Consider the following 6,336-nt stretch of genomic DNA (forward strand, 5'->3'; position numbering starts at 1 on the left):
GATGGGAGAGATGGCCACCACGAGGTGGGTGTCCCCAGAGGCAGGGGAGGGGCAAGGCCCTTCTCCCTGCAGGTGGGCCTTGGGAGCTGGGCCAGGGAAAGCTCTGTTTCAGTCATGCCTTAACCTCAAATCCCAAAGAGTGTGGAGCAGAGCAGAGAAGCTCAGGTCACTTGCTCACAGATCTTTCCAGAGCAGCGAGCCTTCCTGGGGCCCCATCCTAGCAGCAGCTTGTGTCTGGGAGACTTGAGAGAGGCCTGGTGGCCTTGTCTCCAGCTCCGGAGCCAAGCAGGTGCCGCCCAGCCCTCTGGTGGCCGAGTGTGGGCCGGTGAGAGGGTCTTGGGAGGGGAGTGCGTGCCTGCGGCCACCAGGTCCACGTGTCTCTCCCAACACAAGGCTCTTTGTTCTGGCAAAAGGTGGTCCTGTCCTGGTTTCCGGAAAACATGCCAGTGAGGGAGTGTGAAGGAGGTTTCCCTCATAATTCCCCTGGCAAAGGCAAGAACGTGTATCCAGGGATGTGTTTTTTTGTCACGGCCTTTTCCTTCAGAAGCTCCTGGTTACTGGAGCTTAAGCATAAAGCTGAACAAAAATCAAAATGGCTGCACTAGTGCTTCAGGGAAGCTCAGGTTTAAAGTAACGTTTTTCCTCCACAAACCTCCCAGCCTCCCCTCTAAGCTTTTTGTTTCAGCACCGGGTACCACCCCAAGGACAAGACAGAGGAGGCTGGTAGCAATTCCTGTCGAAACGAGCTAAATCCTGAGGCTCCTGAGTGGCTCAGTCAGTTGAGCATCCGACTCTTGATTCAGATCCCAGGTTGTGGGATTCTCTCTCTCTCTCTCTCTCTTTCTCTCCTCCGCCTGGCCACCCCCACCCCCACGAATGAACACACACATTCTCTCTCTCTCATAATAAACAAAGGCAGTATATAATCTTACAGGGAAGACAAGACATCCACTTGGTAACTACAATGGAAGTTAAAGACACGGAGTCCCCTGGGCCAGGTCTAGATTACAGAGAATGCCTTGAAGGGGATCGAGGGCCAGAGATGATAAAGAAGCCAGGGGTTGATTTGGGAAGGGGTCACTAACAAAGTGGTCTTTGAGCCTAGCTCAGGACATTGAGCAGGACTTGAATAATATTAATTTCAAATGGTACATTCCTTGCCAGGAGAGAGTAATTCCAGGCTGTAATTCTCTATCTTACTCCTTGATATTTCCTTAATAAAGGTCCAGTTCCCCAACCAGATTTTGTGAATAAACCTTTCTGATCTAAATTTTGTCCTATGTGCCTTCAGCATTTGATGAATGCAAGCGTGACCCCTTACATAATCTGAATGTTATTTTTGTAAGGGTGACAACATGAAGCTTTCAAACAGTTCCACAAACCTTACAATAAGCAAAAGATCAATGTATTTTACTTCCCTCATGGAATGTATTCAACTCCTACTTCCGTTTTTAACAAGGATGAAGAAACCATGGTCCTGGGGGGGGGGGCCGGGAACACTTTTGGCCAAATTTATGTTTTTCTGACGAGTGTGAGATGTACACCAAGGTGGTTTTGATTTGTAGTTCCCTGATTAGGAGTGATACATCTTTTCCTGTGTCAGTTGCCCATCTAGATGTCTTCTTTGGGAAAGTGTCTATTCATATCTTCTGCCCATTTCTTCACTGTATTATTTGTTTTTCGGGTGTTGAGTTTGATAAGATCTTTACAGATTTCCAATACTGACCCTTTACCCAATATGTCATTTGCAAATATCTTCTCACATTGAGTTGGTTGCCTTTTAGTTTTGTTGATTGTTTCCTTTGCAGTACAGAAGTTTTTTATCTTGATGAGGTCTCAGTAGTTCATTTTTGCTTTAATTTTCCTTGTCTTTGGAGACATGCCAAGTAAGAAGTTGCTGCAGCTGAGGTCAAAGAGATTGTTGCCTGTTTTCTCCTCTAGGATTTTGATGGTTCCCTCTCTCACATTTAGGCCTTTAATCCATTTTGAATTTATTTTTGTGTACAGTGTAAGAAAGTGGTCCAGTTTCACTCTTCTGCATGTTGCTGTCCAGTTCTCCCAGCACCATTTTCTAAAGAGACTGCCTTTTTCTATTGGATGCTCTTTCCTGCTTTGTCAAAGATTAGTTGGCCATACATTTGTGGGTCCAATTCTGGGTTCTCTATTCTATTTCATTGGTCTATGCTATCATTTTTAATATCAAAGACATAACAAGTAAACTCTCTGCTTAAGCAAGGACTAATGTACGTTCTGAGCTGATAAGTAAAGTTATTTTTCACATATTTACCATCATTGTAAAAAGTTCAATGGTCATGGATGGGAATTAATTTCTACTCTTACCAGTCTGTTCTGTAGGTATGACTAGTGGCCTGTTTCTCCCTCTGCCTTCCCTGCTAACTGGATGCTTGAGGAAGCCCTAGAAGGCAATGGTCATATTCTATTCCTTTCTGGAAGCTTTTCCTACTCCCAGTGCATTTGGCTCTTCTGAGACCATTTTGCAGCGACCACTTGATGCAAGGCTCTGACCGTGCAGTCTCCCCTTGACCAACCCCATTGGTCCATGCCCTCAGCTCTCCTCTCCACTGGCTACGTTCTTGAAAGGTCTGGCTTGGCACTCCCTTGGCATCATTCTTCTTGTTCTGAGACCGGGATTGAGCACCACTCTGAGCTCAAATCTACTCTTATTGGTTTTGTTGGTTTTCTATGCCTTGCAGTTGCCTCAGATTAGAATTTCTGCACCGACCCCACCCCCCAATGTGAGGACACCCTCCCCAGCCTCCAGGGATTCTGGAACTTTGCATTTGTTCATTAACATTTGTGGACTAAACCCCATGGGGTGGGGGTTGGGGGGGATCCAAGTCCAAAAAGAGGACTTGGACCGCCAATGGATGGGGTGACGGTTCGTAGGGTCTTTGTAGATCAACGTAGAAGAAAAGGAAAACTGTTTCCTTGAAACAAGGTGGTGATTCATGGATTTTTGTTTATTTTGTATTTTCTGTTCTCATTTCATAAAAGCCATTGGAACAAAGACGCAAGGCTGAACATGTGTGGAGGAAGTGATCCTAATTTCACTGAAGTGGAAAGATAACGTGGAACTAGTCTTCTGCCAGCCCCCATCCCTGTCACCAAAGTGGTAGGTTCTTTCCCCACCCAATGCCTTTTGCCAAGCAGTATTTGGCAGTGAGCAGGTAATTTATTCAATGGCCAGAGAATGGAGAAGTCAGAAGGTCAGGATCTAAAGGCACCTTCTCCCAAAAGGTCTCATGATCAGGGGGTAACGAGCTTAGGGTAATTAAGGGGCCCGGATGCAAGCTGACCTGGGAGGTTTCAAGGGATGGAGAGGGGGCTTCTCAGAATCAGAGTGCCACCTCTTTTCTTCCCTTAAATGGGCACAGTCAGATCTGTCCCCACAATGGTAGGTTATTACAATCAGAGGTAATGATCCATAGGTCTTGTGGAGGGTTAGCCCTGCATCAGAACTAGATCAAACTGGTTGAAAACTGTGTTATTAGTGCTTATTTGGAGCTTATTAACAAGTCTCTGGTGACTGCTGCTTCCTTGCTTCTGCCCGAGGATCAGGCTCATCTCCAGGCTCTGAAGTGAAGAGCACCTATGGGCTCCCTTGTCTAGAAAGTCTCACAGATTTCTGGGTCCGCCCTGGGCTGCGGGACACTGTGAGCCCCAGAGACCACTTTGGTGAGTACCAGGACTGGTCAGTTCATCCTCTCATTGATTCACCCATTCTTTCCCCAAATCAAACCACACACCAGACACTGCGCTGGTCCCAGGAACACAGGGATGACAGCCACAGTCCAGTGGGACACGTGAGAGGAGGAGAAGAGGGCAGGGTGCTGTGGGAACACAGACAGCAGCTCCCAACCCAGAACGGCAGGTCAAGAATGAGCTTCTTTGAAAAGATGATCCCCATTTTTAGGAATTAGCAAGAGCTGGGAGCAGGGGGAGGTGTCCTGGCTGAGGAACCAGCAGGGCTGGGGGCTGGGAGGCAAGAGACCCCACAATGCACAGATGGCTCTCTGGTTGGGATCCTGTCCAGTTGACCCCGAGAATCTGCATAGTCAGGAGGACACCCCAGAACCGAACCAGCCAGCAGTGCCCAGTGAGTCACCCGTACTTCCATCCATCAGCAGGCAGAGTCAGCCGGGATGGCTCTAGGCACCATCTTGTTTGCCACGGGGGAGATATTTGAGGTGGCGCTTCAGCCTCAGTGCACAAACAGGGAGGAACCTTCTCTTTTTTTGCAAGTGGGGAGAAGCAGGGACAGAGCGACATGCCCAGTCCCCATGTGGCTTCCTAGAATGCCCCTCTGGGACTGAAACATCTCCACATCTTGATAAGAACCAAACCTGGCAGCTGAACCCCAACCACCCTCTGGAGAGGTGGGTAAGGAAGACCGCTTAAGGGTGAGCTTGCCAGTGTAGACGACCATACAGAATTTGGGGGGGGAGGGTCTACCCTCAGGGACAAAGTATGTGGAGTCTGGGTCCATGGAGCGCCATCTGTGTGCCTCACACACATGGTACAAGGTTCTCTTATGAGTCACTTAGGTGAAAGGGGACATGCAATCGGATGCTGGTGGGACACTTCCTCGTTGAGCCCCATCTCCTTCCCCGGGTGGGACTCACCGCGGGCTTCATGCTGGGACCCCGACACGGACCTTTGGACGTCTGGTGCCCTGCCAGGCTGATGGATTTCAAACTCCCGGCAATGATAGAAATGTCACTTAAAACAATCTCCCATCTATTGAGCTCGCACAATTTTTTAAAAATAGAATAAAGGACAATGCTGGCAGGACTTCAAGGAAATGAGCACATGCCTACCCAGCTGTAGTGTTTCTCCTCTTCCTTGAGAAAAATTGGACAATATGTAACAAGAGCTAGGCAACTGTTTGACCCAGTAATTCCACTCTGGGGAATATGCTGTAAGAAGATAATGCCTAAGAAAAAAACAGCCCTAATATGTACAAATATATACACAGCAGCTGCAGTTTAACACGGTATAAAGCTGGAATCGGGCCAGACACACAGAAAAGGGGAAACGACTGAGCAATTATGTGGTGATATGAATACCCCGTGACCGTGAACAACACGGCCATATGTGGACCACGTCAGCACACTCAGGTCCGGATACTTAAGTGACAATAGAAGGTAAAGCACCCTGCGTGTGCCGGGTGAAACTATATTCTTTAAAGTATGTAAGCATTCTACACACATATCACAGGGTAACTGCAAAGGAAATAAATTTAGTTGACATGTCCCTTGGCTCCTTTCTTTGTATAGAAATTCAAGTTCATCACTGATAAAACACAGTTTTAAGAGGCAGATGTGTGTGCACCTCTTTAGAAGGAAAACAGCCCCAAACCTAGAGCGAGGGGGGCCCTGAGCCATGGCTGGGGACCCCACCCTGAGAACAGTGGGCCGCAGGGGGTGACGCTGCTTCGTCTCGGACTTGCACACCACGCTTGCACACCCGCCTCCGACGGAAGGCTCCCACCTCTGTTCTCCGATGCCAGGGAAGCCGCACGTCTCACTTCTGCTCCACATAGAGCTGGCAGGAGTTAACAAGGGAGGCAGGAAATTTCCGGTTTGATTTAGAATGCCAAGATGTCCTCCTGTCCTCCAAGACAATCTGTCCAGCTGGGCTGGTGTTTGCCGTGCCAGGATGTAAAAAGGTTCCAAACAAGGAAGTGAATGAGCAACAAGCCAGTACTTGGGATACGTTGGGTCTGAAAATTAAGAAGCTTATGGGCTCCCGTCCTGGCGCAGACTAGAGTTTTCAGGAAATAGTCACCGTCGACTCCCTTTTCGTCATTCTGTTACTATTAAATCCCAATGTGAAGACTACTTTTGTGGCAAAAACTTTATTAAAATATCATTCATACACCATACAAATCTCTCATTTAAAATATATGATTCAAAGGTTCCTACTATGCATTGAGTTGTGAAATTATCACCATGATTGATTTTAAAACAAGTTAATCACCTCAAAAAGAAACCTCATACTCTAGCCATCATCCCAATCCCCCCATCATCCCTTGAACTAGGCAATTATATACTTTCAGTCAGTTGTCCATCCTGCATATTTCCTCTGTGGACTCATATAATATGTGATCTGTTGTATCGGATTTCCTTCCCTTAGCATGATATTGTCAGGGTTCATGTTCATGTTGTCACGTGGAGCAGCACTTCATTTCCTTTTCGTGGCAAAATTACCTTTTGTTGTATCAATAGATTGCCTTTTATTTATCCATTCATCAGATGAGCATTTGCTGTTTCTACTTTTTGGCTATTATTAATAATTCTGTTATGACTATTTATA

At 47.1% G+C, this 6,336-nt stretch overlaps 1 long non-coding RNA gene across 2 annotated transcripts; it reads left to right on the forward strand.

Annotated features, from left to right (window-relative positions):
* Positions 1–2,842: 2,842 nt before the first annotated feature.
* On the forward strand, positions 2,843–5,841 carry LOC115306832. 2 transcript variants are annotated; one of them, XR_003900108.1, is made up of 4 exons: positions 2,843–3,133; positions 3,580–3,696; positions 4,997–5,165; positions 5,298–5,841. It is a non-coding gene; the product is annotated as an uncharacterized LOC115306832 (long non-coding RNA). The 2 variants fall into 2 exon arrangements; XR_003900015.1 differs by lacking the exon at positions 5,298–5,841 and having other exon boundaries at positions 4,997–5,273.
* Positions 5,842–6,336: the final 495 nt, after the last annotated feature.

Source organism: Suricata suricatta, chromosome 1 (assembly GCF_006229205.1).
Source record: "Suricata suricatta isolate VVHF042 chromosome 1, meerkat_22Aug2017_6uvM2_HiC, whole genome shotgun sequence".
In the NCBI taxonomy this organism is placed as follows: Eukaryota; Metazoa; Chordata; class Mammalia; order Carnivora; family Herpestidae; genus Suricata; species Suricata suricatta.